The sequence below is a fragment of the Pongo pygmaeus genome, chromosome 21, assembly GCF_028885625.2.
Source record: "Pongo pygmaeus isolate AG05252 chromosome 21, NHGRI_mPonPyg2-v2.0_pri, whole genome shotgun sequence".
Taxonomy (NCBI): domain Eukaryota; kingdom Metazoa; phylum Chordata; class Mammalia; order Primates; family Hominidae; genus Pongo; species Pongo pygmaeus.
Window position 1 is genome coordinate 65,888,643 of NC_072394.2, and position 25,591 is coordinate 65,914,233.

At 61.9% G+C, this 25,591-nt stretch overlaps 1 long non-coding RNA gene across 1 annotated transcript; it reads right to left on the minus strand.

The window, feature by feature from the left end:
• Positions 1 to 737: 737 nt before the first annotated feature.
• Positions 738 to 25,591, minus strand: LOC134738887 (uncharacterized). Its single transcript, XR_010125111.1, has 6 exons — positions 24,967 to 25,591; positions 24,593 to 24,880; positions 24,378 to 24,463; positions 21,021 to 21,166; positions 11,136 to 11,238; positions 738 to 4,840 (listed from the first exon to the last, which is right to left on the minus strand). It is a non-coding gene; the product is annotated as an uncharacterized LOC134738887 (long non-coding RNA).

Genomic DNA, 25,591 nt, shown 5'->3' on the forward strand with positions numbered 1-25,591 from the left:
TCTGGAGATTTAAGACACTTGTGAATCATGCACCGGCTTTACAGGACGCTCTGGGGCTCAGGGAGGTGACAGGTCAACAATCGGATAGACTGTCCAGGGAAGCTCCCAGGAAGTGGAGCAAGCTCGGGCAGGCAGGTGCCGGGTGTCTCCTGGGACCTGCTGCAAATGCCCTCCCCACCTGCCCAACCCCACCCCTTGCCCCAGACAGAGAGCACAGCCCCTGCCTGCCAGGAAGGGTGAGCGCCCAGCACGAACAGATTCAGGGCCTCCCGCTGCCCCAGAGGACCTCTACATTCATCAACCCTTGACGTGGTTTTCAATTAGTGTGGAGGAACCAGGGTTTATCACTCTTATCCGTCACTCCATTTATATTTAATGCATTTATTGCCCACATTCTATATCAGGAACAACTGCCTACGAGGCTGCCCATCCCCAGGGAGCAGGGTTTTATTTTCCTTTCCTCGCAATCGATCGGAGATTAAGTTGCTGTGTAGCTTTTTATTGGAGACGCACATTTGCTGTGTTTAACAGGAAACCAGAGAGGGAAGCTCAGCGCGGGCCTTAAATGATTTTGCTTCCATTGATCAAAGAAAAGACTGCCCACATCAGTCATCATCACCCAATGCACTCTCTGAGGGCACCCTATATATATATATGCTCAGGCACACACATGCAAACAGGCACACACATGCAAACAGGCACACACATGCAAACAGGCACACACATGCAAACAGGCACACACATGCAAACAGGCACACACATGCAAACAGGCACACACTATCCAAGAGGAAAGAGAGCCTTGAGATGAACTCAATGGCTCCTAGACACTGCCCTCGGCTCCCCCACAGCCTCCTAGTGGCTTCACCAGGGGTGGACATCCGGACTTTGTCACAGCTGAAAGCCCCACCTGGCCTGTGAGGGAGCATCTGCAGCCCCGGACAGCTGCCCTGAAGTTGGCCCTGTGCAGAATGGTGGACCCTTCGGACCCACATTGGTCCACGGAATGGCAGAAGCCCGTTGTCCTTCCGCTGGCTGGGGCCTGAGCGTCAAAGTCATCTTTGCTTCAGCATCAAGGAACCTGGGAGGGCTGAAGGCCAACCCTCCATCCCACCATGCTGATGGCAGCCACGGCTCCCCAGTGACTCAGGTTTGGGGATCCTGGTTGGTGATAATGAAGTGAGCAGCACAGGATGCCCTGCCAGGGCCAGGGGTCTATGCCCCCATGTCCCCTTCCCCTGAGCAGGTGAGCTGGTACTGAGACAGGCAGCAGGTGCACTCCCAAGTCTTTGAGACGCTGCTGGCAGGAAGTGGTCCCTTCCAGATCTGTCCTCTCACACACACGCGTGCACACACACACACACACACACAGGCACTTGCCATGGCACAGAGACATGTTCCACTAGTAGCCTGTGGATTACTGGCTTGGGCTTTAGGGGAGGAAAAGGGAAAAGGGAGGAATTGCTAGGCAACCAGCCAGGGGTTGCTATGGCATTTTCAAGAGAGCGGCTGGGCCAATCGGGGCTGACTGCAGGCAGGCGGAGGCGGAAGCTGCCATGTCACAGCAGCTCAGACAGAGGGGAGCACACTGCTGCACAGGCCCGGGGAGGGCTGGCGCCTCATGAATATGCATCAGGCTGATTGACGGCTTGATTTCCCCTGGATTCTACTCTTCTCCTTTAACCATTTGGCTGACACAGGGCAGGCTCCCCGCTTCCCTGCTGGCCCCGGAGTTTTCTAACAGGTCCAATTTGCTTTCCTAATCCTGGCCTGGCCCAGGGGTCCTGGCACTGCTTGGTGCTGTTTCTACTGAAATCTTCTGCCACCTGTGCAGGCAGCCAGGTTGCTGGTCCCACAGTGGGTCCCTTGGTGCCCTGGCAAGGCCTGAATTCCTACCTGGGACCGGGCACAGTGCAGCGGCTCCTGCAGGAGATGGTCCAGTGCCCCCCCTTGGACAGTTACTAACTAGCAACCACAGGCCTGGCCGACACACATCTGGGCAATGACCTCACAACCCCTGGGAGCTTCTAGGCACAACTAGTTTGGGGGGTGACGGCTGGAGAAAGCTGGGGGCCAGCCCAGGGCAGGATCTCCTTCCTGGGCTCTGCAGCAGTTTCTCATCTACTGCAGTGGGGTTCTGGCCAGAGCAGTCAGAAAGCATGAAGGAGGCACTGCTCACTTCCTCCACATAACTCCTGGGGTGCAAGCTGGGGCAGGGACCCTGGCTCTGCCAGAACCCCCAGGGGGCTAGCAGGGTCTTTGCTGGATTATATTTCTCCTTCATTTCATTATTTTCCCCAGTGAATTCTGGGGATTCTGAGAATCCCATTTTGCCCTGAATCATACACAGCTCTTTTGACAGCTTCAAAAGTGGACGCACTGTTGTGTCCAGTGGGGAGAATGTCAACCCTATGATTAATGCCCCACATGGTGGTAGGAAGAGGCTGGGATGCCTCAAGTCCCAGGCCCAGAGGATGGTAGGCCGCACAAAACTTGGGTGCAGGGTGCAGGGTGTTGCAGAGGTCCGTGCAAGAAGGGACCCCGAAGCTGGAAGCTAAGCCCCACTGGCTTCTCAGGAAGTCCCCTTGACCAGAACCCAGTCCCAGACGGATGAATCAGTAGCAAAAGAGGGCCACAAACTCTGGGTGCTGGCCCCGTGCCTGGCTCTGGGGGCAGAGACACAGGGGCCTTAGGGCTGAGGACTCAGGTGGAGGGGCCTGGGGTGGGAGGGTTGGTGGCAAGGAACGCACAGGAATAACACAGTTAGTGGCCATGGGCCTGGATCCTGTTCACGCACCTCAGGCCCGCACGGTGGGCAGGATGGGTTAGAGCCGCCACCTGGGTCCAATCGGCCAGGTAGGGGCAGCCCAGGAAGGTGTTCCCAGGAGCAGACCCCAGGTTCCCTGTTGCAGCCGATCCCACGGCCGGCAGGCTGCCTAATCTCCCTGCTGCAGCTCCCATTTGCTTGGCCTGCAGAAGGTTCTCAACCGCAGCTGGGCAAGGGCCTTAGGCACCTTCGAGGCTGAGACATTTGCTCCTGATCCACTGACTGTGGGCTCTCGGGAGGGCGGCCACACCCCTCTCACCATCGACAGTCACCTGGGCCCGGCCCTCACGGGAGACAGACCCAGCCAGCACCTCCCACTGCCCCCTAGTTGGGAGGAACCCCACTCTCACCTGGGGCTCCCGTCTGCAAGCTCCAGGTGGTAGGACCGACCTGGGTCACTCTCGAACCCCACACACGCTCACCCATCCATCACCGCAACCCTTCAAAGAGTAAGGGCCCACACCGCACCCTCAGAGCAGAGGCGGCCTTCCGAAGAGATGGCGGGCACACATGGAGGGCACTCTCTTCAGCACTGAACTGAAAGACCCGGGCTGCCCTGAGCTTGGGATGCGGGAGGCACCTGGACAAGCAGGGAGGGCAGAGCCACTCACAGAGCTCAGGGCCAAGCTCATGGCCAGAGACAACTTCTCTGGGTCCTGCTGCCCCGGATCCTCCATTAGGCCTACAACAGACAAGGGAAGCATCACCCTTGAACCCAGCTCTTGAGACAGCCCCACTCAAGGAAGGACGAGAGCGAGCACCTCCTGTCCCTCCCCGGCCCCAAAGCCCTCCAGCTGCCCCTTCTGCCCAACACCTGTGGTGCCCCTGCACTCAGTAGGTGCTTCATGTGTGCTCCATGGACAGGGAAGTGAACACCTGGGTATCCGCACAAGGAGTTGGCCCGCACTTATATTGGGATGAGGGACGTGTACTTCCACCAGAGGCCGGGGCTGCCCATCGGACAGCATTCTCCAAAGTGTATCCTGGGTCACACCTCGAAGTTGCTCTGAAGAAAGACCAGGGCCTCCTCCTGGAAGCCGGCGGTTCCTGGGTCTTCACTGCTGTTGTTCCCTCCACATGGGGGCTACCACCATGTCACTGCACAGGGTGCACCCTCAGACAGCGTGCACCCCAGGGCATGTGGCAAACGGCACAGCTGGCCTCCACCAAGGCTGTGCGGGGCTGCGCTAGATCCAGCTTTCCTGGGCGCCAGGGGGTTCCTCGCCAGCTCCTCTGAACATGCTACAGGCCCAGTTGACTGTCACTTTCACTGTTAGGGAGCATGAGGCATTAGAATCAATCCTGTGACACCACTGTGTTGTCAGGAAGGGGCCGTGCCGAGGGGCACCACTAGGTCAGGCCTCAAGGTCTCAGCTCCAGGATGCCTCACCCAGAGCAAGACCCAGGGTGTCTGCAGGACAAAGACGTCAGAAGGAAGAAGAGGCAGAAGCCAGGAAGGTGGAGGTGTCCAAGAAGATGTGGTGACACCAGGGCCCGAGGGCTCCCCAGCTTGTGGTGGAGGGCGCTGCCTGTCTTGGTGTCCATGAAACTTTGGATGAGGAACAGCAGGAGGACAGGACCCAGGCAGGAGCTTCCAGCTCAGGGAACGACACGCCAGGTGGAAAGAACGGAGCCCGGGATGCTGAGGACGGGAACAGGATCACAGGCACCTGGATGCACCAGGAGGGCGAGAGAATCAGGAGGGGAAAGGAGGAAGAAGGCCTTCAGTTCAGGAGGAGAAGGGCCTTGCAATGCAGAGACCTCGCAGACGCGCCCTCGGCCTGTGGCCAAGGTCAACACCAAATGCACACGGCCTGGGCTGTGGCATGGAGGCCTTCATCTCTCTGCTCTTCTCCCAGAGACAAATTCGCTACAGAACGTCCAACAGGGCACCCGGCCACTCCCCTGGAGACCCCGGTCACCATGCAGAGGCCAGTGAGACCACGGGGACGGCCTCCCAGTCTTTCCTGCAGGGCAAGATGGAATCAGCTGCTCCTGCAGCCCCAGTCTCATCATCTGTGAAACAAAGACAAGGAAACCCGTTTTATAGCCACAGCTCAGTCTTTGACTAAGTCACATCCTCATTGCTCCTGTTTCCACAGAGCAGACACCAACATCCCGACATCCAGACTGGCTGCCACCAGCTCACTGGAATGGCCAGCCCGTCCTGCCGAGGCCAGTGGACACGCCAAATCCCTCCTGCAACAAGTTGCCATCCATCCCCTTGACTAATACTTACCAAATTAATTCCAGATTTGGAATCACTCATGGTCCCAACAGCACTCAGCTCCATCTCAGTCCCCACCTCAACCCCCTCCTCAGCTCCCTCCTCAGCCTCCACCTCAGCCCCCACCTCAGTCCCTCCTCAGCCTCCACCTCAGCCCCCACCTCAGCCCCTCCTCAGCCCCTCCTCAGCCCCCACCTCAGCCCCTCCTCAGCCCCCACCTCAGCCCCCACCTCAGCCCCTCCTCAACCCCCAACTCAGCCCCTCCTCAGCCCCCACCTCAACCCCTCCTCAGCAGCTGCTGGAATGGACTACCCCCAAGGAGTTGGCACCCCACAGCCTCCTTCCCTTCCCACCTCCGCCACACCCTGACGAGGGGAAAATGGAGAGCTGCTGGGCGGGAACTTGTACCCTGTTGGGCGCCTTGTATCCCCAGCCTCCTCTCACACCACAGGCTGCTGGGGCCCCATCAGCGGAGCATGGCTGCAGCGAATGTTGAAACCACCAGTTCCCATTCCTAGCAGGGCTGAAAGGAGGAGGACGCCTGGAACCTGCTTTCTTGCTGCTGCCCTTGGGGGTGGCCCACTCTGGCAACTGCAGCCTCAAACCTGGCTCGCTGAGGGGTGTGTGGGGGAACTGGGGGGTCCCTGGGGTCTGGTCCTAGGAGGAAAAGGTGGCGGCTGTCCATGCTCTCTGGGGACCCCCAGGGAAACCCCGCCCTGTGGAGAGCAGAGCCTGGCTCAGCCCCTCCCTCCTGCCCTACCTCTAGCCTTTCCAGCCAGTGACAACAAAGCCCAGGTGTGAGGAGCCCCTGGCAGGCGTCTGGGCCTGGCTCTGAGGGGCCAGCAGGCATGGGAGGGGCTGGCAGGGCGGCCTTTGTGTTCTCTGCTTTGGAAGGAGATAGAACAGTGGTGCCAGCCCGCCTGCAGATGCGGCGGCATGCAGAGGCCTCATCTGCCCCTTCTGAGGCAAAGCCTCTGGAGGAGCCCCCACCGGGTCCCCCAGGCAGCACCTCCTGGTCCTATCATGTGAGACGCACAGCCTGAGAGGACCCCTGAGGTCCGGCAGGGACAGCAGGAAGCATACAGGGAAGGCGCTCCCCAAGATGGACCATGGTGAGGTTCCGGCCCCAGGTCCTCAGGTGCAACTGGCACCCTCATTTCCCGGGATGTGAGACCCATGCCCTGGATGACGTCCCTCTGTCCTCTTCACAGTGGCTCCTGCCCTGTGAGACCCCAGAATCTTCCAGAGAGAGAATCCACACCCTGCAGCGAGCCTGTGTGCTGAGCTCCTGGGGCAGGACAGCCAGACCCCAACCATGCCAACCGCCCTGATGGTGCCACTGCAGCCTTGCAAATGGCATGTCCCCTCTAAAACCTGCTGCCCAGAGGGGAGGAGAAGGGATGTAAGGCAGGTTCCAGGCACTTCTGTTTCGAATTAAACCAAATTATGAACAAAACAGCCCCATAGGAAGGGCCTTGGGATGGCACCAGCCACCACCCAGGCCTCGGCAGGCCCCACCCAGGGACCCGAGGACCCCACGCGCCAGCCCTAGGGCAGTAGTAGCATGGCACAGACACAGCAGTGAGCACCTCCGTGGCTGCCCCACCCAGCCTGGAGCTTGGCACCCTGCAGGCATGGTCCCAGGTCCCTCTTCAGAGCTGGGAATGATGAGCAGACTGCTGGGACCCCATCCTCACCCACAGCTGCGTGGCGGGGCTGCTGGCTGCCTTGATCTACCCCCACAGGGGCTGATGTCCTGTGGCACTCCAAGCCCCCCGGTGACCCTCAGTCAGCCAGCACACAGGAGAGTCCCCAAGGCTCAGTGTAGGGGCCCTGCAGGCAGTGGTGAGATGCAGGGTCTGCGTTTCCCAGGCCGGGCAGTGCAAAGCCAGGAGCAAAGGCACCCCTCACCGTGTGGCACCTCCTGCCCCTGCTGGCAGAGCCCACAGATCCCAGGCACGGGATGGGGAGGGCAGTGTGGCTCCCGCTCAGGCCTCAGGGAGTACAGGGACATCTGGGCAGAGGGTGGGCAGGATTTCAGGCATCCTACCTCCCGCTAGGGGAGGCCCCCGGAAATCAGGAATTGGGGCCTCAAGAGCTGGGCAAGCCTGGTCCATTCTTTAGAAGTTTCTCTTCTTGCAGGACTGGAAAGATAGGCTGCTCTTCTGGTCTGTTCTCTGTAAATGCTCCCCCACCATCCCTGGGTGGGGTTTCCTCTTCCCAAAGCCTGCAGGGCCTGAAGGGTGAGCCCCTCACTTGGTCTCTGCAGCCTCCATCGTCAACACTCAGGGCTCCTGCCCTTCTCCTCTCCCTGCACCCTCCCCTCAGCATTAGGTGGGGGTTCCTGTAAAGCTCTGGGGTCAGGGTCTGGCCCTCAAGATCCCTGTGAATTTGGCGACTGCATCACTCTTACCACTGCCACCTTCTCTGTTCTGCTCAGGGCCAGGTCGCTCCACTCTGCCCCAGTCTCCTGGGGCAGCTCTGAGCTTCTGCACAGTCACCTTCAGAATGCAGGCACCTCCCAGTCCCCGGATCTCCCAGCACTGTTTCACCCCACATTGGGTGGAGCTCAGGAAGGGCCTAAGCTTTCCCCATCCCTGCCTCTTGCCCCACCCCTGCCTAGCATCCTCAACAGCCTCACTGGTCCCCCACCGGAAGGCCCTTCCCTTCCATCAACCTGCACAGAGACTGTTGCTGATGGGGGAGCCAGGGTGAAGGTGCCTCTCTGGGCTCCCAGAGTTTCTTGCCCCGGTATGAGAGGCAGGAATTCCTGCCATTGATGCATTCCCTCCCAGTAAAGACAACTGGCAAAGAAACAGATGGCACCCTTGAGCTGAGGATCGCAGGAGGGTTTAACAAGTGGCACGGCCAGTTTGTGGGGAAACCCAGGGACAGAACGGCATCCTGGGGCTGGACAGATTGAGGCTGCCGCCCCTCCAGACCAGAGGGATGTGGTGAGTAGTCCTGCAAGGGGCATGGGGGCTGACACTCCCTCCCCTCCTTTCCCTTACATCCTCCCCTCCCTCAGCCAAAGCCAGAGGCTCGGAGCCCATGGTGCAGCACAGGCGGCCACCAGAGCCAAAGGGAGGAGGGGATCTCTGTGCACTGGCTGGGATGCAGCACATCTTCACAGTCGGTCATTCACACATTAGTGAGAATTTGTGTCTAAGCCACTTCCAAGGGAAGATATGGGGAGAAAGAAGGCTTGGAAAGACAGTGGGAAACAGAGCTGCACAAAGTGGTCCTGGGGATGGCCAAGGGATGAGACCACGGTGCACCTCCAAGGGACCAGTCCATCCTTTGCCTCTGCTCCTCCCCAGCAGATACATTCAGCTGCATCTCCCAAGAATGCAGGCTCACATTCCCTTGTCCAGCCTGAAAATCCCCCAGTGACAAGGAGAGTGCCCCAGATAGCCCCAGGGTCAGCCCACCCCAATTTGATGCCAACTCCAGGCACACCTCCCATCAAGCGAGCGTCCAAGGAAAATAGCAGATTTTCAAAAGTCACAAATTAGAGCATGAAATCCAATGCTTGACATAAGCCTTCTGTGCAGAAACCGTGAGGCCCTCCAGAAGCACAGAAGCCCCTGTGGCGACTGAGCCCCTTTCCTGAAAGAAGATCTCCCTTCTATCCACTCATTCGTTTAAGTAACTGTGTTTTAAAAAGAGTTTTCTATTTCCACTATTAGTGGAAAATCACTATCACTTGCCCAAGGACATTCTGGAGTGTCTGAGACTCGAAGACAAACCAGCACTAACAGGTCCTTTCTCTGCACCCCACAGGTGTGCCATCCTTAGCCCCCACCCCAGGATACTGCCCTGTTAGGTCCACCCTGCCTGCTTTCCCAGAGCTGCCCCAGGCAGGGGGCTGGGCACAAGGAGCAGGCTGTGTGTCCCCCACTGCAGCAAGACCCAGGACAGCACAGAGACCCACGCCTCTCCGCGACCCGGGGAAATCCCAGGGCTCTCATGCCTCCTCCCTGAAGGGTCTGCACTGGTCAGACAGGAGGGGTGCATTCTGCCTGGGGGGCCGCTGTTCTGCTCAGCCCCAGGAACCCCTCCCATTTCTTAAGCCCATCCTTCCTTGGGCTTGTCCTCTCCTCCCCTGCCCCTAGATGCCCAGCCCCAGTTACACAGGGAGGTAGGCGGCCCTAGGGCAATGGCCTGGGGTGGAGGCTCCAGTTTCTTCCCAGCATGGCACACTCCTGTGGCATTTGACTTAGTGGTGGAGGGGGCATCCCCCAAGAGTGAGGTAAGAGAATACCCATGTCCCTAAAAGCAGACAGCAGCCTGAGAAGCTCCTTCGAGGGCCCTCCTTTCTTGCTGGAGTCACTCCTGAGAGGTAAATGGAAGGAGATGGAGATGAGCAAGAGGAAGTTGGGGAGGAAGATGGTGCAGAGATGAGAGAGAACCAAGAAAAGGCGAGATGGCAACACACAGACCTATGGGAGAGACATTCAGAGATGAGCAGAATCATAGAGACCAGAAGAAGAGACACAGAGACAAGGGAGACACAGAGATGGGAAGAGACACAGAGACAAGGGAGACACAGAGATGGGAAGAGACACAGAGATGGGGAGAGACAGAGAGATGGGGAGAGACACAGAGATGGGGAGAGACAGAGATGGGGAGAGACACAGAGACCAGGGAGAGACACAGAGATGGGGAGAGACACAGAGATGGGGAGAGACAGAGATGGGGAGAGACACAGAGACGGGGAGAGACACAGAGATGGGGAGAGACACAGAGACAAGGGGAGAGACACAGAGACCGGGGGGACACAGAGACTGGGGGGACACAGACACCAGGGGGAGAGACACAGAGACTGGCAAAGACACAGAGACCAGGGAGAGACTCAAAGACCAAAGAGAGACACAGAGACCAGGGGCAGGTGCTGAGAGAGTGATGGGGACCTGAACCCTGAGAAAGGACTGGCAGATGTGTCCTGGAGGGAGGGACAGAGCAAGGGCCATTCCAGCCGTACCCCGGGACCATGAGCTGCAAGCCATCCAGCAGCTGTCAGCCCAGCCAAGGATGGCCTTGTTCTCTGCACCCCGAGCCAAGCCACTTCTGCGGAAGTTCCACCTTTGGAGCATTGGTGCCTGGGCCAGCTGGGCCCCACAAGCGCCTCTGTGGTGGAGCTCCCTCTGGTGGGGTCCTGAGTGCTGGGGTCTCTGAGAACTTAGGGGGAGGGGCATGGAGCCAAGTCCCGCCCTTGTGACCGGGAGGGGGTTCCATGGGGGGGCACCTGAGGGCCTGAGGAAGGGGAGGGCTCCCTGTCAGATGCCCCCTGCTCCCACTTAGAGGTCAGGCTGTAACTGAGGAGGCCACACAGAGTCCCCGCCCCATGTGGACTCAGGGACAAAGAGCCCTCACCCTGTGGCCACGCTGGCCGCATCCAACTTTGCTGGGTCGCATGGAGGGGGACCCAGGGCTGGGAGAGACCCTGCCCCAGCTCCGCGCAGGTCTGTTCTGGGTGGTCCTGAGGCCCAGGTTCAAAAGGAAAGTGCCCTAAACGGGTGTCCTGCAGGGCCCTGCATGCCTGGGGTGACCCCAAAGCCAAGCAGGAGGGGTTACCACTGGAGGAGTCAAGGCCACAAGGCCCCAGAGCCTTCTCGAAGCTCCTGCTCTCAAACTCCTCCATCTTTCTAGAGAAGAGAGCAGTGCTGGGGCAAGCTGCTCACCCCTAACTCCTCCAGGGTAATTTGCTGACACCAAGATCCCTAGGTGGGGCCAGCAGGGGCCAGCCTCCGTACCCTCCCCGCAACACACCCTCTAGGACCCTAGGCTAGGCTTGGAGGCAATGGGAAGGAGGCAGCTGCCCAAAGCCAAGAGGCACCCTGTAGAGGGCGGCCAGCCCTGGGCAAGGGGCGGGGGCTGGGGGCTGCTGGCCCAGGCTCCATATCCCCAATTCCCCAGCAACAGTGCATGGCCAGGGAGGCTGGGACTGGCCAGGTTCGCACCTCGGGCTGAAATATTGGCCCCTGGGGAACAAAAGGCCTATTCCCGCCATGAGCCAGGCACCCAGCTCCCCTCACTCCACACCGGCTCCCGCCTCCCTGTCCGCCCAGGCGCAGTGCTTACCTGACCTCTGTTCTGCGCAGCTCTCAGCCCCGCAGCTCTGGCAGCACCCACAAGGAGTTCCGCCTCTGGGACGGTCAGTCCAAGGTCTGTGTATTCCTTCTCACTAGGGCCAGGGAGGAGGGGGCCAGGCCGGGAGCAGAGAGAAAGGGGCAGTGGCCTCATTTCCATGCGGAGGCCCCAGGCCCTGTGCTATCCCCACCCTATTGTGCGCCTGGGCGGGCTGACAATCGAGGTCTTTGTGGTCGGTTGTGGCACTCCCACCCTCAGCGCTCAGGCAGGCGGGGTCCCTGCCACCCGCTACAAAGGGTGAGGAGGAGCAAGACCAGGAGAGGCCCTCCCTCTCCCCACCAGGCACGGGGCCCCATGACTGGCCTCGTCCAGACCCAAGCCCAGGGGACAGGTGTGGAGGGAGCACCTGCAGATGGAGCCTCCCTGCCCCCCGCCCCTCGCCTCTGAGTTTGTGGGTGGGGGCAGTTGCCATGTTTGCACTCCCACCCCCTAGTCCTGGGGATGAAGCCGCCTGGCAGTGTCCCTGGAGCTCCTGGGGGTGGAAAAGGGCCCCTGCTAGGTGGGATGGGCCTTCAGGGGCCCCTGCTCCTCATGGCACCAAGCATCTGCCCACCTCTGGGAGGTTTAGCCTGGCGTGGGAGGAATGGGAGGCCCCTTACCCACAAGGGAGATGTTTGGGGTCACAGTCACAGGTGCCGGGGGGGAGGAGGACCCAGGCCTTGCTGCAGAGCCAGACAGAGGTCTCCGCCATCCCTGGGTGAGGCACTGGGTGGGGGCCTCTGAGCTCTTTTGACCACCCCAGCTGGAAGTGGGAAGCTGTGGGCCACTGGGTGGCAAGGACCCCACTCCCTCTGTACTGTGGGCACCTCCATCCGGCCTCCCACATCTGTACTGTGGGCACCTCCATCCGGCCTCCCACATCCTCCCCACCTCTGCATGCTGCAGGGGCTGGGTGGGGGGTGGTCTGCAGGAGACTCCAAAGGAGGGCAGGGTCAAGGGTCAAGAGGTGGTGAGCCAGCTGTTCCCAGATGTGGGCCGCGGCCTTTCCTCTTTCTGGAGGAATTACAGGCCTCCCGCAGAGGAGGAGCGGGTGGTGACAAGGGAGAAGGAGCGGAAAGGGAGGGGTTCTCCACGGGTTCTGTTGATTTGTTTAATCCCACGCTATTCGGAGGCTTTCACGGGTGGCGGACAGGAGGGAGGGGGAGGGGGTGGGGGTCTCGGCCCGTGTTCCCTCCCCTCCTCCTCCCGCTCCCGCCCCCGCCGGAGCCACCTGACCCGTAGCGAAGTTGCCGGCCCCGCTGCGCGCCCGCCTTTGTGCGCACCGAGGCGGCCGCCGGGAACCGGGAGCCCGAGCCGGCCCGGCAGCGCCGCCGCCCCCACCTTCGCGCCCCTTTTCCCTCCCCCACTGTCCCCGGAGCTGGCAAATAAACAAATCCACAAACAAATTATCCGTGTGCTCCGGAGAGGCGGCGGCGTGGGCGGCGGCGGAGAGAAGGCGCCGGGCAAGGCGAGACTAGGCCCCCGCGGAGCGGGGGGAGCACAGACCCCAGCCCGGGCCCGGCAGCAGTAAGTTGACTTTTATGAAACCTACGAAGCTCGCGGGGCCACCGAAAAGGTCCCAATCGGAGCGGACGCTGCGGCGCGGGCGGGGCAGAGGCTGCAGGCGGGCTCCCCTTCCCGCGCGGCTCCTACCGTCCGGCTCCGCCCCCAAGCCCTAGACGGCCCTTCCCCCAGCCCGCCTCGCTGGGGGCCGCTGCACACCGGGGGTGGAAGTGGGGAGCCGGGGACCCCGATCGCTACTCAGGACTCCAAGAGGGGCCGGGTTCTTCTAGGGATGTACAAAAATCTAGGGTGACCCAAGGGAAGGGGGCGACCCCCAGCCTCCCACCTTACCCACCCCGGCCTGCCAGAGAGGCCTCCGCCAAAGGTAAAGTGGGCAGGACGAAGGTGCTCCGCCAGGTGAGGGAACAGGTCTGCGAGGGGTGGCGATCCACCCTGCCCCTGGTGGAGCCGGCCCTGTACAGAAAAGAGACCCAAAAAAAGATATGGGGTCCCCGAAGCCAAGGTACCGATGGGGGGTGCTAAGAAGTCTTTCCCCTTAGAATGGGAACAAGCTCCAGGGAGCTTGAATCCGGAGACGTCCTGGACCCGTCCAGGAAGCTAAGGGTGGGGGACGGGAGGGGAGGGGGCCGGGAGCCGGCCTTCCTGGCCCCAACCCTTGGTGAGAGGAGGGCTGGGGGTATAAAGTCCGAAAGCGAGGCGGAGGTTTCAGGGTTCCGTTTCAACACCATGGACAGCGGATGCCTCAGCCTGGGAGCCTAGGACCAGCCTGGGAGCCTAGGACCGCCCTGGGGACTGCCCCCGTTTCATTAGGGTGAGAGTCCGATCCCGACCACTGGAGGCCAAGGGCAACGGTCTCCAATGAAGCGGGGCTGCTGCAGCCTGGCCTCCCCACCCCTCCAGCCCCTCCAGCGCCCGGCTTGCACCTGCTGAGGCTGCCGGCACCCGCAGGCTTGGGGCAGCTTCCAGAGCTTTGCGCTTGGAACAGAAGGTTCCCCTTGGGCTGTGGAGGAGTAGAGGGCTTGAGCGTGACCTGTGAGAAAGAAAGGCTGTCCCTGACACCTGCGAAGGGCGAGGAATTGCGGCTGGGAAGGGTCAGGTTGAAGCCGCACCAAAGGGGGAGGGGCGTCCTGATGGTTGAGGACCGGCGGAGGCGGTGGGGGCAGAACCAACCCGAGTTCCTGCCGCCCTTCCTAACCGGCTGTCCATAGGCTGGGCAGTGCTGGAGAGGGTGGAAAAGGAAGGAAGCAGGACCTGCGCCCAGGGAGGCCCAGGCTCTGCTCCGAGGGCAGATGGCGCAGGGGCTGGGTTGGCCCTAGGAGGAAGGAGAGGGGGACCGAGGCCTGCCGGCCGCGCTGGCCTGCGCTCCTTGCAGTCTAAACAAAGGCCAGCGGGGGAGGCTCCGGACGGTGAGGCTTGGGGAAGTCACTGATCCCTGGCCCTAGAGGGCCAGATTGGGGGCGCCCCAAGGACCCTATCGAGCTGGCAGTGACTGCAGTCGGGCCGTGGAGTGTCGCCTGTGATTCCATGGTCCCTACGGGCAAGAGCTCCCATCCGGGTCTGAAACGGTGAGAACCGCAGGCTCCGATGGGGGCGGGGAAGGACGACCTTTAATTCCCTCCCCACTGTACGGAGCCCAGCAGGGCCATCCGCAGGAGGCCGGCGGGACCCTTGCCTTTCTCAGGACTGAGAGGCTTGGAGGGCCGCGGTGTGAGCTGCGCGGCAGAGTGCGTTCTGCGGGCGCGAGACAGGAGACGCGAACCCGCGGTCAGGGCCCGAGTGCGGGTGCGTATCTGCGGGTGCCGCTGGGCTGCGTGCCGGCGAGGTGTGCGCGTGGCGAGGCGTGCGCGTGGCGGGGTGTGGCTGGAGGTGTCAATGTGCATCTGGAGGGGCTGCGCGCGTGGGTGCTGGAGGGCCATGTGAGGGGCTGGAGTGTGTGGGAGACAGGCGTTTCCTTGGGCCTCCCTGTGGCCGCGGGGCGCAGGGCACGGTCGAGGGCGCTCGAAGGCTGCGTCCGCGTGAGCCTAGGAGCGCGCGGGGCGGGACGCGGCGCGAATGCGCGGGAGGCACGAGGCGCGCAGTGCGTGTGTGCGCGTGTGCGCGGCGCGCGTGCCCCGCAGTTCTCAAGGACACCTCGGGGAGGCAGCGGCGGGGCCGGTGTCCGGGTGACGTCACCGCGCGCCCCAGTGATAATCGCCCGGTGCCGGAGCGGAGCGCGGATACGCGCGGAGGCAGCGGCGGCGGCGGCGGGCGCGGGGACAGTCGCATCGGGGCCGGGCCGGGCGAGCAGGATCTGGGCGCCCGCAGCGTGGACCCCGTGGACACTCGGCTCGCAGCCGGCCTGCGGCGCTCGGGGACTTGCCTGGCTCCCTTCTCGGGGTTCCCGCGCCCTTCTCCGCCCAGGGCAGCAGCGCGCGGGGCCCCCGGGAGCCGAAGAGCAGGCGGGAACTGGCGGCGGCGCGGGAGGCGCAGGGAGCGGAGGCGGCGGCAGCGGCTCCAGCCGGGACTGGTAATTACGCTCGGGGCCGGGCCGGGGCGAGCCGGGCAAGCGGCCTCTCTGGGTCTCCCCGTCTTTCTCTCCACGAACAGCTCGAGCGCCTTCTCGCGGGCCCGCTGCGCGCGGAGAGGACGAGCTCGCTGGGTTGTAAAAAGAGACGAGTTTTCATCTTTGAGCATCGAGATTCGTTCTTTTAACCGCATTCGGTGCGCGCTCCTGGGTCGGCACGGGCAGGGGGACGGCAGGGGAAGGCAGCTGCGGAGGAGCTCGCGCCGCCCAGTCGGAGCGGTTCTGCGCCCCTCGGAGCCCCGCGGGAGGCGGCCGGGTGCGCACGCGCTCACCACCCCCACCCCCGGAATCCGTCTCCGCGATTCCCGGGCGCCCCAGCTCCAGGAACGCCCGGAGGGACGCACTTGGGGGCCCACTCTCTGCCGCGGAAAGGGGAGAAGTGTGGGCTCCTCCGAGTCGGGGGCGGACTGGGACAGCACAGTCGGCTGAGCGCAGCGCCCCCGCCCTGCCCGCCACGCGGCGAAGACGCCTGAGCGTTCGCGCCCCTCGGGCGAGGACCCCACGCAAGCCCGAGCCGGTCCCGACCCCGGCCCCGACGCTCGCCGCCCGCCACAGCCCTGAGGGCCCCTCTGCGTGTTCACAGCGGACCTTGATTTAATGTCTATACAATTAAGGCACGCGGTGAATGCCAAGAGAGGCGCCTCCGCCGCTCCTTTCTCATGGAAATGGCCCGCGAGCCCGTCCGGCCCAGCGCCCCTCCCGCGGGAGGAAGGCGAGCCCGGCCCCCGGCGGCCATTCGCGCCGCGGACAAATCCGGCGAACAATGCGCCCGCCCAGAGGGCGGCCCAGCTGCCGGGCCGGGGATCTGGCCGCGGGACACAAAGGGGCCCGCACGCCTCTGGCGTCGCGGGGCGGGTGGGGGCGGCCGAGGGGGGAGCCTGCGGCCCGGGCCAGGCTGCGGCCAGCCGGCCCCCGGCCACGTGTGTCCGCAGCGCGGAGCGCCCAGGCGCCCGCAGAGGGCGGCGGGGGCCGGGAGACAAAGGGAGGGTCCACGGGGAGCGGCGGGCGGGTGCGCGGGGCGGCGGGCTAGGGTGCGGCGCTGTCCGCGGTGCTGGCGGCGGGGCGGCCCCCGCGGGACGGGAGCGCGGCCAAGTGCGGCCCTCGCCCCCACAGCGGGCGCCCTGGACAGTTGCCACGGCAACGTGGGAGGAGTTGGGGCAGGGTCTGAGGTCACCGCTAAGTCTGCCCTTCCTCAGGCCGCTGAGCCGCGGGGCGGGGCGGGGGCGGCGCTCGCTGTGGCCCCGGAGCAGCCCCCGCAGCCCAGGACCAGGCTCGCATGGGGACGCGGGTCTGCGTCCGCCTCCAGGGTCCAAACGAGGGCGGTGGACACGCCGGACCGCATCCCGCCCCCAAAGCCCGCTCTGGGCTGTGCAGGACCAGGCACGTGAGACTCCGCAGCCCAGGGAGAAAATGACAAATCCCTCCCCCGCCGCCATCTGCAGCCGCAGTGACACCCACTCGGGTTTGCTGCAGGGGTTTTTTTTTTCTGTCCCCGGAAGCCAGCGCCACCTGCTGACGCCCGGCACCGCCTCTGCGCCGCCTCCCCCGCGCCCATCCCAGGCCCCGGCTGGGCTGCGATGCCCCGGTGACGGTCAGAGGACGACCCCCTCCCCAAGAGCCCCCTTCCCCTGGGGCGAGTGCCAGACCTGGCTTTGCAGCTTTGCCTCTTTCCTCTTAACCAGGTAGAGGCTGAGCCTCTCCTCCCCGGCTTCAATCCGAAGCAGGAGTCTGAGTCGCCTGAAGTTCTCCCAGCCCCAGGCCCAAGGCAGGGAGCAGAAGTTCAGGATAAAAGGAACCATTTGAGTTTCAGGCAGTGGCATCTCCACCCCCACCACCGCCGCTGCAGGGCCACAAAGGGAACCTGCCCCTGCGGCTGTCCTCAGCACAGACCTCCAGCCCCTCCACCCAAGTCGCCCGCTGCAGACACAAGCAGGAGCCCCTGGTGCCTCCATCTTCCCACCCCCACCCCAGTCAGCCAGGCAGAGTCAGGACAGGGTCCACCAGTCTCCTCAGGGGCAGGTTCCCCCTGGAGGGCGCAGAAGTGGCATAGGCAGCCCCAGCAAGCCCCAGCCTGACCACAGCACCGACCCCGGGGCTTGGCGTCCCCTTCTTCCTTCCTCCCACTGTGAGGGGACAGGCAGCACCCCCCAGGGGCACTTCTGGTCCTAGAGAAGGGGTAGGGGCCCCAGGATCATTCCAGGACAATACCAAAGGGACTGGTGGGAGTGGGGTGTTCCTTTGGGGTACAAGATGTGGCCTTAGCCTAGCTGGAGCTCCAGCCTGGCCCTTCCCTCAGAGGGAAGGTGGCCCCTGGCTGCTCCCTCCTCTGGGGCCAGGGATGGGGGCTCTGGCTTTGTTCTTGTACCACTTTCCTTCCTGGGGACTTGGCTCCTGGCCAGAATGGACCTTCCATGTCAGTAGCCTGGGGAGGGGGACACTTGAGAGCTGGTGGGAGCGCATGGGCAAACTGCCCTTGGCACTGTCCCTAGACAGTCAGTCTCTGTGGGGTCTCCTAGGAAGAGCTTCCTGGACTCTGCCACGGTCAGGGAGCTACCTCTCCTGATGCCTGCCCCCAGTGGTGCACCTGGGCCCCAGCCCCCAGGGCAGACTTGTGGTTTCTGGGCTCCAGCTCATGGGGGACACGGGAAAGTGGGCAGCCCAGTAGGTATGGGGCACACAGTGGGAAGCTCACTACACAGGACCTGCAGAGCTGAGTGAGCACCTCCTTGGGCCAGGCCTTACTGTGGCTGTAGCACCGTCTGCCGCAGTGCGGGGAGGGCCCCATGTGCCACAGGGTCCACTCGGACCTGCAGCAGCTGAGCTGCTGGCCTCAATGAGAGGCCCTTGGGGCAGGGGCCACCATCACCATGCTCTGCAGCCACCACGACTGCCCTGCGTGTCCAGCTCAGCCTCTCCTCCTCCTGCTCACACCCGCAGTCACAGTCACAGACATGCTCACACAGTCTCACCTCCCACGCACACACAGACACTGCCCGCCTCCACTCAGGAAGAGCTGGGCACATACCCCCAGCTGAATCCGCAGCACCCAGCCTGCATTGGATCGGCTGCCAGGCAGTGGTCCTGGTAGACAGCAAACTTGAGCCAAGGGCTTGGGACACCCTCTGACCAGACCATGGCACCCAGCAAGGCCAGCTCAGGGCTGTCCAGCAGGGCCCTCCCCAGTGTCGGACCAGAGGAATAAGACACCTCTTCCCTGGCCCGAAGATTTTTATTCTGAATAAAGCCTAATAAAGCTGCTGAGGCTGAAGCCACAGGCCCCACAGTCCCCTCTGAAATTCCCCCAAATCCCCCGGTCCACGGGCAGCAGAGGTGGGAGGAGCTGCAGGGGCCAGGCCACAATCAGCAGGGGCCAGGGCAGCCAGTCCCTCCATTCTGCAGCCCCTGGGCTCCACCCTGACCTCACCTCCAGGCAGGGCTCCCTGTGTGGCCATTGGCCAGGAGCCCCCGCCCTCCTTCCCCTCAAGTCCAAGCCCCCTAGCAGGTCTCTGGCCAGGGCTGAGATTAGGAGCTGGCTCTCAGCCTCTCTGCCCCTGGCTGCCTCCTGGCCGTGCCCATAAGCCAGTCTCCTGGCAGTGATGACCCCAGAGCTCAGACCCTCACAGCCCAGCCTTCACCCCTGGTGCCCAGACCAGCTGCTGTTTCGGGACTGTGGGTGCCAGGAACAGTTGGCAGCTGGGTGGGGTGGGGCATAGGGGATAATGTTGGGGAATGAATTAAAAACTAAAAAATGAAATGATACAGGGTGACTCCCTCCAGCTTATTAGAGGGATGGAGAGGCCTTGTCCGACAGTGACAGCACAGAGCAGAGAAGTCTGCCTCTGCAGGGTGACGTGGTCCCAGAGGTGGCAGGGTCTTCTCAAGTCACCGCTAGCCAGGGACATGGGCCAGAGGCAGCCCTGGAATCCAGCAGGCTTGGCATTGATCCTGGGACCACTCATGACATACACATGCACACACACACACCTTGGAGCCTTATGTCCTGTGGCCCCCAGAGCTGCCACAGAGCCAGAAAGCAGGACCCTCCCTCGCATGCATCACCATAGCCACACTCCTCCACCCTGGACTCTGGCCTGGCCTGACAGAGGCTGCTGGTTATTCACCAGGTGGAGGCCCAGGCTCCATGTCTCCAGCCACCCTGCCCGCCCCAGCATCAAGTTCCCTCTGCACTCTATTTCCTCCTTGGTAGAGGGGAAAAATAAAGCCAGTGTCTCCCAGGGTTGCCTCGGGGTAACCGGTGGCAACACCGTGAATGAGATCAAGAAGAGGCTCTCCAGGGGAAGCTGAGGCCAGGGTGGGGCCCAGCCCGGGGCTGGGGATGTGTTTCAGGGGGAGCACGGCCAGGCACCCCGCCTCTTGCCATCCTCATCCCTGCAGGGCTGAGAGACACAGGTCATTCTGGCTCCTTTTCTGAAACTCAGCATCAGCCAAGCCATGATTGCCACAGAGATGGCCACACCTCTCCTCTTCTCAGCTCTGCAACCCCCACCCCAGCTGGCCAGGCCAGATCCCAGAAGGCAGCCCTCACCACCCAGAAGACTCACAGCAGGAATACAGGGATACAGGGGCAGAAATAGGCCCTAGTGCTGGGGAACAGGAGTGTTTCGGGGGAGACTCCCCCACCACAAGCCATTTCTACAGATGCTCTGATGGGGCCATGGGGTTGGGGGCCAGCTCAAAGCTGAGGGCAGCTAAGCCCCCTCCTCAGGGCCATGAGTGGTAAAACTGAGCCAGATGGAAATACACAGCCCCTCTGCATCCTCAGCAGATCTCAGCAGACCTGGTCGGGTTGCTCCTGAGATGCTGTGGCCCCTGGCTCCCCAGCCCCGAGTCACCACCAGCTGGGAACATGGGCCAGAGGCACCCCAGAATCCAGTGGGCTGGGCATTCCAGCCTGGTCCGGGGGCCGCTCTGCCACGCGAGTTTATGCCACCACCTCTGAACACTTGGGAGGCACGTGGGCTGGGCTGGGGCACAGCCACTCTGGACCCTCCTGCTGAGAGCCCCAGCTGAGACACAGACCCTTGGCCAACCCCAGGAATGTCCAGCCCTATGAGCAGGATCTCAGCCCCACATGAACAAACGACCAAGACCAGGCTTGGGACCAGGCTTCCAGCCCCAGGCTGCACCCAGTCCACACACAGCACATAGGGTCAGTGCTCCATAGTGGGCACGTTTCTGCAGGGACAGGATGGAGATGTCCACGAGCACACAGACCAGGCTGAGGTAAGGTCTCAAAGTACAACCATGTGGCACACAACCATCCACCTGGGGCACAGGCAGAACTCCCCAACACACTGCTTAGCTACCTCTGTATGTGTGGCCAGGCCCTCCTGCAGGTGCCTGTACTTACCACGTGAGGGCGCCCTGGAGCTGCCACAGGATCCTGCGCCTGGACAGGGATGGGGAGAGACCCCTGGCAGAATTAGGCCCCAGAAGGACCTCGAGCATCGCACAGACTCAAAGGCCATCTGCATGAGCAATGGGTGGAGGTAGGCCCCTCCCCACAGGGAGACTGCCCTTTGCCCCACACACCTCAGACCAGGGGAGGAGGGACACACGGGGGCCCTTGCATACCAGGATGCTCTTTGTTCATTCATTCGTTCATTCAACAGATATTTCTGAGCCCTTCCTAGGAATGGAGCCACAAGCGCCACCAAGGTCCAGGCGGGTCTGCAGGGACAGGACCTCCATGGGCAGAGAGGGTAGTCTGGGCTCTGCCTGGAACCCACCTGGAACAGAGTCTGGAACAGAGCAGGAGCATCCTGGTCACAGTGGACAGGAAGGCGGGGCCCCCTCAGCCATTGGTACAAGGGCATGTCTCAGACTCCTGGAGTCAAGACTTCACCGCTCTGTGCTTCCGTTTACTCATCTGTAGCTGGAGGGTAAGTTTAGACATGTTCGTTCAGTAAATGTCAGCAGTCATCATCACCATAATCACTGCCACCATCAGTACCATCACCACCATCAACATAACCATTGCCACCATCATCGTCATCACCAGTAGCAGCAGCAGCAGGAGCACCATCACCATGGACCCTGCAGAGTGGGGCCATTTAAACTCCCTCTGGCTGGTCCTGTTTTCAGTTCTTTGAAGCAGTGGGGATGAGGGAGAGATGCAGATCCACTGAACTGTGGCCACCCAAAGGTCACTCCATAGACCCATATACTTCTAGGAGGGTGACTGCATGCTGAGGACACAGGAGGGGAAGCTACAGGGCCTCAGTGCCAGATCAGCCTGGTGATGCTTAGGTCCCCAGCTCCACATAAGGACAGCCCTCCTCTGGCCACAGAGGTCCTGGTCATCACTGCCTAAGCAGCCCCTGACCCAGCTAACCTTGGACAGTCTCCGGTGTCCCTTCCCCACAAGTCTTCCCAAATGTCCAGAGAAGACCCCTGTCTTGGCCCCCAAAAGGTATTTCCCAGTGACTTCACACCCAGAGAAGTGCAGAATCTGCTGGGGGCAGGCAGTCCTGCTTAGAAGACACAGTGGCTACCCTGGGCAGGGTGGCACCCCCTGTCAGAGCCCACCTGCCAAAAGGCTGGAGATGTCCCAAGAGCCTGAGGACCAAACAGCCCACAGAAAAGCCCATTTCCAGCCAAACCCCACCTTTCCTCATGTGCAGATCCCCTCAAGAACTACAGACCTGAGGAGATGCTGTGGCTTGCACCCAGACAGAGCAGAAGGTGGATCCTTCCCAAGGGGCTCCTGTTTATCTGGGACCATTATCATCTTTACATTAGTTTTACACGGCCCATGTGTGTGCACCTGTGTGTGCCTGTATGCATATGTGCATGTGTGTATACATTTGTGTGCTTGTGTGTGAGCATGCCTGGGGATGCCTGTGGGCATATGATCATGCGTGTCAGTGTGTGCCTATGGTAGGGCACATGATCACACATGTCATGCGTGCCCATGGTAGGGCATATGATCATGTGTGTCTGTGCATTCCTGTGGTAAGGCACATGATCGTGTGTGTCGGTGCATGTCCATGGTAGGGCACATGATCACGTGTGTCGGTGTGTGCCCATGTTAGGGCATATGATCACACGTGTGAGTGCATGCCCATGGTAGGGCACATGATCACGTATCTGTGCATCCCCATGTTAGGGCACATGATCACACGTGTCTGTGCCTGCTCATGTTAGGGCATATAATCACGTGTCGGTGCGTGCCCATGGTAGGGCACATGATCACGCGTGTTGGTGCGTGCCCATGGTAGGGCATATGATCACACGTGTCTATGCATACCCATGGAAGGACACATGATCACACGTGTCAGTGCATCCCCATGTTAGGGCACATGATCACGTGTGTCGGTGCATGCCCATGGTAGGGCACATGATCACGTGTCGGTGCATGCCCATGGTAGGGCACATGATCACGTGTGTCGGTGCGTGCCCATGGTAGGGCACATGATCAAGCATGTCTGTATGTGCCCATGGTAGGGCATATGATCACACGTGTCTGTGACTGCTCATGTTAGGGCATATAATCACGTGTGTCAGTGCGTGCCCATGGTAGGGCATATAATCACGTGTGTCGGTGCGTGCCCATGGTAGGACACATGATCACACGTGTCTGTGCATCCCCATGGAAGGACACATGATCATGGGTGTCAGTGCATCCCCATGTTAGGGCACATGATCACGTGTCGGTGCGTGCCCGTGGTAGGGCACATGATCATGCATGTCTGTACGTGCCCGTTAGGGCATATGATCACACGTGTCTGCGTGCCCATGGCAGGCATGTGTGTTGTGTCCACGTGTTTGTGTTGTATGTTCTCTGTACATGTATGCATGTATGTGCCTGTGTGCACCCAGATGCTCATGCATGTATGTGTGCTTTTGTGTGCACCTGTCCATTTGTGTGTGGGGGGTGCTGAGGTACAGAGAGCAGCTCCAAGGTAGGAAAGAACCACCCTGGGCCCTCCGGACTCCCAGAATGCTCAGGCCCTCCTGCCTGGCAGTCTTTGTCCATGAGGATGTTCCGGCTGGAAGGCTCTTCTCATGCTCCTACATCCCTTTCCCAACTCATCCTTCAGGTCCCAACTTGGTCTGTCTCAGAGACACACCATGTGCGTCAAAGCTCTGACACTCCTGGGGCATGGGCTCCCCTTGGCCTCCACTTCCCGAAGCCGCCCCATTCTCAAGTCCCTCACCAGCCACTAGGGGTGGTGACTGGCAAGGAGAGGCCAGACCGGGATTAGTCACCGGGTGCTGCTAGTCCACCTCCTTCTCCAACCAGGTTCCACCCTCCCAGGCCAGGCAGGTCCTCCTCCACCCCATTCTGACATCTGCTTGGTGGCATCCCTCCCCAGATAGCAGCCTGAGGACCTGCGGAGGGGGCAAGAGCAGAGCAGAGCAGGCTCCACACTGCCTCATGCAGGTACCCCAGGCTGGGTGTGGCCCAGAGTGGTCAGCCCCCAACATCAGCTGCTCCCCATACGGCCCTGGGGCCAAGACACCCTCAGGGATGTCTTCCCTCCCAGGAAGGCCAGGTGGGACAATTTGCCTTCCGGGCAACACACATTCCTGCCTCCCGGTGCCCTGTGGCCAGGCCCCTGAGTGTCAGGAAGTCCCCTAGAAGACTGAGCTGCCTGCCCCTGGCTCACAGAGAGGTGGGGAGCAAATGGGGGTCTGCTTGGAGCAGGGCAGTGGCAGAGGGAAGGACCAGCCCCGAGGGGCTTGGGCATGGCAGGGATTGGGCCCGCACTCCAGGTCTCTCTGGACACCCTTACCCCAGCCCCTGGCCTCCTCAATGCCACACTTAACCAAGTCCCCCTCAGACCACAACCCCATGCCCTCGCCTGCTCCTGACCCTCAGACACAGGTGCCCAGCTGCCAATGCTGTTCCCGCCTCCTTCACCCCAAAGTCCCCTCACCTCCTGCCCTGCCCTGGCTTGATGTGGCCTCACGTCCCAGCCTCTGCTCTCCAGTGCTGTGCCTGCCCCACCCCCACCTCCTGCACCCCAAAGTCCCCTCACCTCCTGCCCTGCCCTGACTTGATGTGGCCTCATGTCCCAGCCTCTGCTCTCCAGTGCTGTGCCTGCCCCACCCCCACCTCCTGCACCCCAAAGTCCCCTCACCTCCTGCCCTGATGTAGGCTCACATCCCAGCCTCTGCAGTCTCTCCAGTGCTGTGCCTGTCATCACCCAGCCACCTGCCTCCCCGCCTGTTGGAAAACAAGCAACTGTGCTTGTTGGGGAGACCGCAGACTTCAGGCCCGCCCCAGGGCTCAGCAGCCCTCCAGCCTGGCCCTCACACACCCCCACCTCCTCGGGAAAGGCTCCAGGACACATACGGTCCACACCAGTCTCCTCCTCCTTTGAGCTGCCGCGGCCGGCCGTCCTTGACCTCAGGTCATGTTCTGTCAGTCCTGGTCCCCTGGCCCCACTCCCTTGAAGGCAGCCAGTGACCAGAGCCCCAGAAGGTTCAGTTGCAGGTTCCAAGTGAATTTAGGGATGGGGAGACTGTGGGGAGGCCCTGCTGGAGCTGCATAAAGGCACTTTCAGTGACTGGGGTCCTCCATGCTGGCCATGCTGCTGCCTGTACTTCATGCAGCCCAGGGTCCTGCACTCTGGGCCCTTTCCTGGGGGAGGAAAGAAATCCAGACATCAGCCCTGGGGAGGTGGAAGGACCCCAAAAGGGGCTGAGCCCCAGGCACTAGCCACTCACCGATCCACCGGTGAGCGGGGCTGGAAATCGGCCTCCGGCGGGATCGTCTCAGGCTCAGGCACGAAGCACAGAGGCCCCGTCCTAAGTGGAACCTCCATCTGCAGCAGGTGCTGGGTGTGGAGAAGCCAGTCTCCCGGGGGTGGGGCAGGGGGTACGGATGGCTGTCACTCAGAAGGACTTCCCACCCGGGATGATCAGTCTCACAAACGACAAGGAGACCACCCTAGGTTTACACAGACCCAGGGGGCAGGGCCCCTCAGTGCCTCTCAGGAAGGCAGAAGGGGCTGTGGTCCTGGCCCAATTCCTGGGACTCCTGACTCTGGCTGCAGGCACTCCCTTTACTCTGTGCACTTGCGGGGACGAAACCCACCTCCAACTCCATGGATTCTACTGCCCAGGGCTTCCCCAGACACAAAGGGGAGCTTGTGCCTGGGACACGACCACCCCCGGGACAGAAACACCCCCTCGCGGGACTCCTCCAGGACCCACTGTCCTATGTGGGACCGTTCCACAGGTGCTACTCTCCCAGGGAGCAAATCCCAGTGGCTCCTGGCCACACCCACATCCCAAAGCTCTCCGGCTGTCCCTAGGTCTGCACTCTGCTGCACCCTGCTCCCACAGCGGG